Below are 8,330 nucleotides of genomic sequence, written 5' to 3'. Positions count from 1 at the left end.
GGGCCCTGATGCCAGATCTTCCCCAGCTGGTAGTAAAAGCTAAAGATGTGTTTTCAGCTACTTTCATTGTAGTCTATGAGGAGGGGTGTTTGGACTTCCCTGCCCTCTGAAGACTTCTTATCTGCCATATTGATAAGATTAAGCCAGGGTGGAGTTGATCTGCACAGTTCAATAGGCCTTGAGAAAGGTGGGGGGCAGCGCAAGATGGAGTGTTTGGCTGCCCTTTATGCACTTCTTCTCCAGCTGTCTCCCTGTTGTCTGTGATCAAAGCCTTGAGTCTGGCACAGCTGTGCCAGTGAGGTACTCCCTCTGGACTACAGCCCTTGTCCTCCCAGAGATTCCAGGATCTCCTGGAGACTTGGAAAATTAGATGTGGGAGGGGACCTGGGATCTTCCTTTTCCCCTTCCCCTTAAGCTCAACAGTTCAAGAATTCAGGCTCCCCCCTCCCCATACCTTTTAAGTTGGGTTTAGCAGGAGGATCCCCCAGCTCTATTCTGTTGTCAGATTTGGTTTTCTGTCCCCTTGAAGCCCTTTGTCCTTGATTGGGGTTGAAGGGTTTACAGAGGTCTGGAGCCTTGCAGCTTCTAAGCCTCCATCTTCCCGTAATTCCTTCACCATAATTTCTAGGAGAATCCTCATGACATTTGTCTCTGACCTGTCTCTGATCATGCCAACTTGTTTAACTATGCTGACACTAGCTTTGCAGGCAACCTTCTTTCCTATTGCCTTTTTTGCTTCTGGATAACTTTTTGACATTCAGAAGTAAAAGTCATTTGTTTCTCGTTGAATTTCTTGTTATTTGTTCAATGAGAATTTCAAGGTTTTTCAAGGTAGGTGTGTGGGAACATGGTAGTCAGCTTCAACTGTCTTAGCCAAAAGTCTCAGATAACTACCTTTCAAGATCTGGGTTCTTCTACAGTTTGTTCTCTTCTCCTTTTTTGGGGGGGGGAGTTTAAATGCGTTTTATTTTAGACAACCTACATGACATGTTTTTAAAAACAATGTCTCCACTCCAAATAAATCAGGTTAAAAATAAATGAATAAAGCTCAAGATGATATCAGTCCATATTTGTCCAAATCCTGGTGTTGTGTAGATGACAAAAAGCAGCAGCCAGTTATGATGACAGGTGATGATCCAAAGTAATCAGCTTGAATTTGTTAACATTTCTCTATTTCTAAACCATCCTTAAAGAAAATCATATATGGGGTCAAACTATCCTCCCGGAAATCCAAGAGAGCCACCATGCCATCTGGATTCATGTTTTTGCCCATGAAGAACTGATAGTTATTAAAATTAGCAAGCATATGTTTGATTTGTTCTGTAGCTCCTGTCATAAAAGGTTTTACTCTTTCTGGCTTCTGTTCTTCAAGTCTGCCTTTGATTGACTTCATGTAGTCTTTGATGTACATTTTGTAGGATTCTTTTGTGAAGCTAGTTTCTTGTAGATGATGGTTTATAACTATGTCAACTCCAGTGATTGCAGTGGCATCTGTTCCTTCACCCTCAGGACCTTCAGCAGAGGCATTTCCACTGATGAGTGAATCATCAGTGGTACCTACTGTCCTACTGACCATCTTCCCCTCCACCTCCAGGCAAAGCCTGTTCGTGATCTCCTGGATCTAGTAAATGTTGGAGAACATCTCATCATGGCTGATGAGGTCCCGGTAGATAATCATGGCAGCGGAAGGAGGGAGTGGCAGCAGCGGCACTAATGCTGCGGGGGGCCTGGAGTTCCGTGTGAGCGGGATGCAGCCGGAGCAGCGCTTGGGGAGGGGGGGGCAGGGGTGAGCAGGCGTTAAAAGCTCTTCTCCTTTTTTAAAAATTGTATTCTTCCTAGCTTCCCCCTGCCTCAACTGCTTCTTTAGATAATATCTAGCTTTGGAAACAGCCACCAGTGGTATACCTATTCCATAGCTAGCCAATGGCTACCCGCTAATTACAGTGTTTTGAATGAGACTTTATTCACAGCTCCTAAAGGGGTAACAAAGTATAAGCCCTTTTATACTTTCCTTGAAGAATTTTAACATCTTATTGTTAACTGTCATCTATTTGTCCTCTGTGGTTTCTTTATCTGGACTAAGGGAGAGGGGAAGTCAGTTGAACAAAGATATGCTAGTCTGGATCAAAAAGAAAAATATAGATTATTTGGCATCCTAGTGTTCCCCCAAGTTGCTGCATAGACTACTAGAAACATAAGTGGGCCTTAAAGGATCATCTCTAGGCAGTCAGTAAAGATTTATTAAGCACTTACAATATGCCAGACATTGGCTAAGTTTTAGGGATACAAAAGAGACCAAAGATGGCCCTCGAGCTTAAGGAGTTCACAATCAAATGTGGGAGACTACCAGACTGCAAAAACAAACTATATAGAGGATTAATAGGAAATAATTGAGAGAGGAAGGTTGAGAAAGGCTTCCTGTTGTGTAAATAGAATTAGCTCAAGCCCATTCATAGTTAAAACTCTAGCCACCAGAGATAATGTCATCCCCACCTCACTTAGTGGGGAGGGGAGATGAGTTACCCACACGTGACAATAACTAACAAATCAAGAACAAGGGACTGCCCTTTGGACAGTCCAAAACAGTGTTGAGGCTGCCATTTGTCCACTTGAATTAGAGGTGGACCACAGGAAATGATGAAAGACACTATCTCTTCAAGTATGTTGATTACTTCCTGTTGGGGCAGTTCCCGCTTTGAACTTGGTGCTGAAGGATCTTGGCTGAGACCTCAGGCTGCTACCACTCTGAATGGTCACGTGGGTAAGTTAGGCTGACTTCCTTGGCCTACCTTGGCGTTTCCAGACTCTCTACCTTAAGTAGGCTTCTTGCCTCCCTAATTGCTAAGGTCTTGGGGCTTGTAGCCTAATTTAATTAGCCTTTCAATCCTCTCTCTGCCCGGGCCTCAAGTAAGCCCGGGCTAGCCTCTCCCCCTCTCTATTTCCCTATCTTCTACCTTCATAATTTTAAATAAACTACCTTAAACCGGATCCTGACTTGGGTCTATTTTAATTATGGATTCAATCTAAATTATTGATTCCTGGAGGTCATACCTTAAAACCTTAATATATATATATATATATATATATATATATATATAATATCTAAATCTTCTTCTTATACTGTAAATGATTACGATCTTAGTTGGAAGTTGAATGAAGCGAGGGAAGTCAATAGCTATAGCTGAGGAGAAGGAGCATTCCAGGCACAGGCAGAAAAAATGCTTGGAGCCTAGAGATAGAATGAATGTCTTGTTTGTGAAACAGCCAGAGGCCAGGGTCATGGAGATTGGAAAGCTGGAAGGGGCTAGGTTAATGAAGATCTTTGAACACCTTGCAGTGGATTTTATATTTGATCCTGGAAGTGACACTGGAGTTTACTGAGTAGGGAAGTGACATGGTGGGGCCTACACTTTAGGAAAATCACTTTGGTGGTTGAATGGTTGCATGGGAGTAGAGAGAGACTTGAGGCATGCAGACCCACCAGCAGACTATTGCAATATTCTAAGTGTGAGGCGACAAGTGGTGGCAGTGTCAGAGGAGAGAAATAGTCTGATAGGAGAGATATTGGAAAGGTGAAATTGACAGTTAACAACAAAGTGGATAGGAAATGGGAAAGAAAGTGGAAAGTCAAGGCTGATACTTAGGTTGTGAGCCTGAGAGACAGGGAGAATGGTGTTGCCCTTTACAGTAACAGAGAAAGTAGGAGATGACAAGGGTTCAGAGAGAAAATGAGTTCAACTGGATATGTTGAGTTTAAGATGTCTGCTGGACTTCTGGTTCAAGATGTCTCAAAGAAAATTGGAGATGTAAGACAGCTGAGAGGATAGAGCTGGATAGGTAAAGCTGAGAATTGCCAACAAAGAGTTGGATTGTAGGCATAAGCTCTAAAGCCAACACCCAATTAGTTCAGGTTCAATATTTTGATGAAACGAGGCACCTGTGGGTCAGTGAACATATAACAAACAAGGAGTTTTATTTTGCTTTCTAACAGCAAGGATATGCAACAAAGATACAGTAGCACTTAGCTTCTGTGGACATAACTCCCTTATCTCCATCTGGAAATGCCTCGAATCATTCAGTCCTGAAGTCCATGTAGCTTATCAGAGTAGTTAAGGGCAATCTGTTGGGGAAATTTGGATTGAAGAAATTTGTGTGGGGGTAATGTGTAAGGAAGAAGCTGTTTCAAGAAAATGCTCTCTTAACACAAGATGATAATTAAACTACAACCATTACATTAACCAACATATATAAAATACAGTTAATGGAGGACTCAGAAAATATATGACTTATTAAAGGTTATTGAGTTACTGGGAAGTTATTGAAAAGACATAACTGAATTTGTCCAACATCTAGTTCTGCGTTCTTTTTTGATAGAGGATGGAGCTAGGCCAAGTCAATAATTCATTAAAAGTAATTGTTCAACGAGATAACTGACCTATAATAAGAAAGTATTTAATTATTCCCTTGCTTAAAGCCAATAATAAGCACTCTTTGGTCAAATATTATCAACCCATCAGTTCTTAGAAGCATTTCCAACTGTTCTAAACCATATGAAACATTGCTCTGAATTGAAGAGAAATTAAAATGAAACATCTCTGAAGTTTCATCTTGCGACCAAGAACCTAGGAAAGAGGACAAAAGGAAGGAAAAGGATAATCAATATTGTAAGGGGAGTGAAGAGAGAGGCCCTTTAGTATATTTTTGGTGGAGTTGTGAATTAGCAATTCTTTCTTTCTTAATTGTATTTTAAATGTAATAATGCAATGAGCATTTTAATACTAAAAAAAAGAATATTGTACATGAAATTGTGAGTCTCTGTTTAAGTATATAATACATTCAGTATATAAGTTTTAAACCTGTCATGCTTGCTTATATTTCTTTCTCACCTTCTATTCTCTGCTGAGCATTTTTATAAGGTGTTATAGGCATGGCTCTAAGCCAGTACCCTCTTATTTCAGTTTTGATGTTGATGTCTCAATGAAGCACTTACAAGTTACTGAGCATATAACAAAGGAAGTTTCCTTTGACCCTAACAAAACAAGAAAATGCAACAAGGACACAATGGCAATTAGTCTTTTTGGGTGAGGCCCCCTCATTTCCATCTGGAAATATGATTGGTCAGTAAATGATCAGAGGATGGAAATGGGCACCCAAGAAGTCTGAGAGGCCCAGTCTAAATGTGGCTGGACCTTTTTATGCCTCTTAATCAGGAAGCTTGAGCCAATCAGGTTTCCTTGGGAGCAGGAAGTTGCAGTAGGGGAAATCAGGATCATCCAGAGGTATAAACTCTCTGAGGGCACAAGGAACTTGAGGCCAAGGCAACTCTTTTGGGAGTGGAATTAGGGCAGGAAAAGATTAGCTAGCACTGTATCCCAATATGGTTAATTCTTATCAGGTAAGTCTTCTTGGAGATCAGACCCAAGAAACATAGCATTGATTTGTCATAGACATAGTTTCTAAGAGGTTGGATACACCAATATAGGCAGTCAGGTGCATATAAACTGTTGATAAACAGGGACAAACTTCTTGCTCTGAGATGGAACAATGCCATTTTTCCAGTTGGAGATAGATCGAGGGTCACTACATTTGAGGCAGTTAGGCTGGACTAACTCGGGTAGGAAAACCTGAATTTAAATCTAGTGTCAGACATGTGTGCAATAGTAGGCAAGTAAGTTAACATCCGTTTGCCTCAGTCTCCTCTATAAAATAGGGATATTAAGAGTACTTACCTCCTAAGGTGGTTGTAAAGATCAAATAGGATATTTGTTTAAAAAAAGTTTAGCACAACACTTGGCACACCTTAGTAAGTGCTATATAAATGCTAGATACTATTACTACTTCTAACTGCTACTACTAAAACAGCTTCCTTATCCATATGGTCCTAGGTCCAGTACAGCATGATATCTTCACCCAAATTTCCAAATTTATAAGAACTTCTGTTCTTATAATAGCTTCAACATGGTTGTTTGGCATATATCTCTGCTGTGTCCCATAAGCAACTGTATGTTAGAAGGCTTTGGCAAAATTCTTTCATTAGTTTTGACTCCAAAGGGAAGAACTTTTGATTGTCTAGTTTTGTGCTCTTCAGGCCCGGGAATCTCTTTGCCAGACCCATGGCCACTGCCTAGGAACTTGTAAAGAATAGAAGGTCCTCTCCTATGCCAGCTGTGCAGCCTAAAGTTCAACTAGAAAGACTTGCCAGTGTCCCTAATTCCCAGGGTATTTCTCATCTAAACTAAATGAGTGAGTGACTGCTCAAGGCCATTTGTCTATATTGTCTATATAGAACAGTCAGCTAACTTGTCAAAATGACATTCCTCAAGGAACCAGGACTTTACAGGTAGAGGAAATAGGGCAGGGTTCCAGGGCATGAACTGTAAGCCCTAGGATGTGTTATAGTCACAACCTGTTTGTGAAGAGTGGACCAGAGGGACCTAGGCAAGCATGCATGGTTTCTAATGTATGATTTCCATTTAACAATAGAAGGCTCTAGTGCTCTATCCATCTTGTTGGAGGGACTATCTTGCAAACTGGGGAAAAGGATAACATGATCCTTTGTCATCTGTTTAGTTGCAAATAGGGCCCAATAAGGGACAAGTAACTGCTTTTTTCTTTTCTTTTCTTTTTTAAACCCTTATCTTCTGAGAATTGATATAATGTACTGGCTTCAAGGCAGAAGAGTGGTAAGGATTAGGCAATAGGGTTAAGTGATTTACGCAGGGTCACTTAGCTAGGAAGTATCTGGGGTCATATTTGAACCCAAGACCTCACATCTTTTTCTGGCTCCCTATCCACTGAGTTACCTAGCTGCTCCAAGCAAATGCTTTTCAAAAGCAGTATAGTAAGTGGCTTCTCTGAGGAGTTTGGAGCTCTAGATAGCTAACAGTGGCTTATTTTTACCACCCCTTAGTGCTTCCAAAGCTGCCATTCAGTCTAGCCTTTAGGTCAGTGGTTCCTAAACTTTTTTTGGCCTACCACCCCCTTTCCAGAAAAAATATTACTTAGCTCCCTGGAAATTAATTTTTAAAAAATTTTAATAGCAATTAATAGGAAAGATAAATGCACCTGTGGCCATCACCCCTCTCCCTGGGATCACTGCAGCACCCACCAGGGGGCGGTAGTGCCCACTTTGGGAATCACTGGTTTAGGTCTTCAGCCTTCAGAACAAATGCTTTGTAAGGTTCTTGGTTAGTGCCCATGGGGAGAGATGGCAGGACAACTACCATGGTTATAACCTGTTCTGGGGCCCACTTGAAAGACACTGACTTGTGGGTGACTTGATAAAAAGAGGCCATCTAAGTAGGAACTGTGGATTTCCCAAAATCTAAAGAATCTAGTAAGTTCTTGGATTTCCTTCTTAAACTAGGGGAAGCAAGTGTCCATAACTTATTCAGGATGGTACCTAGAATCCCTCGGGCTTTCCTCACTCACTGTATTTCCCAAAACTTGACTGAGAAGGCTAAACCCTAGATTTTTTTAGAGTTGATTTTCTGCCCCTTGTCTTTCATATGGGCTACCAGATAACTTAGAGCATCCGCCACTGTGACTTCATCCAATTCAGTCAACATTGTCATTAATGTACTGTATCCCAATGCCCTCAGGAAGGGAGGTCTTTTTCAGGTCTCTACCAACCATCATGTGGCAGTATTAAGGAGAGATCAGATAGCCTTTGGGAAGGATGTTAATCATATATTAGACTCCTTCCAAGATGAAAACCAACTCTTGCTGATTTTTTTTAGCCAGTTGGATAGTTCCTTCCCAATTTAAATAGCATTAATTAGGGGCAGTTGGGTAGCTCAGTGGAGTGAGAGACAGGCTCAGAGACGGGAGGTCCTAGGTTCAAACCCGGCCTCAGCCACTTCCCAGCTGTGTGACCCTGGGCAAGTCACTTGCCCCCCATTGTCCACCCTTACCAATCTTCCACCTATGAGACAATACACCAAACTACAAGGGTTTAAAAAAAAACAATTATTATAAATAGCATTAATTAGTACAAACACTTTTTATATTTTATATAACCAAAAATGTCCATTTTACTTTTTTAATAGTTTCTATCCCTTGTTTGGTCATGATTTCTTCTCTTACATTACTTTAAAAGGTATATTTCCCTCTTTTATTCTATTTTGTTTATGTTTTGACTTTTTATATAGAAATTATATATGTTTGGCGCTTATCTTGGTATATAGTTTGTTATATTGGTTTAAACCTTATTTCTTTGAGAATGCTTTCTGGTTTTATTGAATTTTATTTTGTTTTATATTTATTTTTATTGAATGGTGATTCCTTGGTAGTTAGAACCTTTGGGTTATCAAAAACTATGCTACTATGCT

At 40.6% G+C, this 8,330-nt stretch overlaps 1 pseudogene; it reads right to left on the bottom strand.

Annotated features, from left to right (window-relative positions):
• Window positions 1-1,159: 1,159 nt before the first annotated feature.
• Window positions 1,160-1,754, bottom strand: LOC123249701 (annotated as a pseudogene).
• Between the last annotated feature and the right edge of the window lie 6,576 nt (window positions 1,755-8,330).

The sequence above is a fragment of the Gracilinanus agilis genome, chromosome 5 (genome assembly GCF_016433145.1).
Source record: "Gracilinanus agilis isolate LMUSP501 chromosome 5, AgileGrace, whole genome shotgun sequence".
Taxonomy (NCBI): Eukaryota; Metazoa; Chordata; class Mammalia; order Didelphimorphia; family Didelphidae; genus Gracilinanus; species Gracilinanus agilis.
Note: the sequence above shows the minus strand (reverse complement) of the source record. Positions and strands in the feature narration are given on the sequence as shown.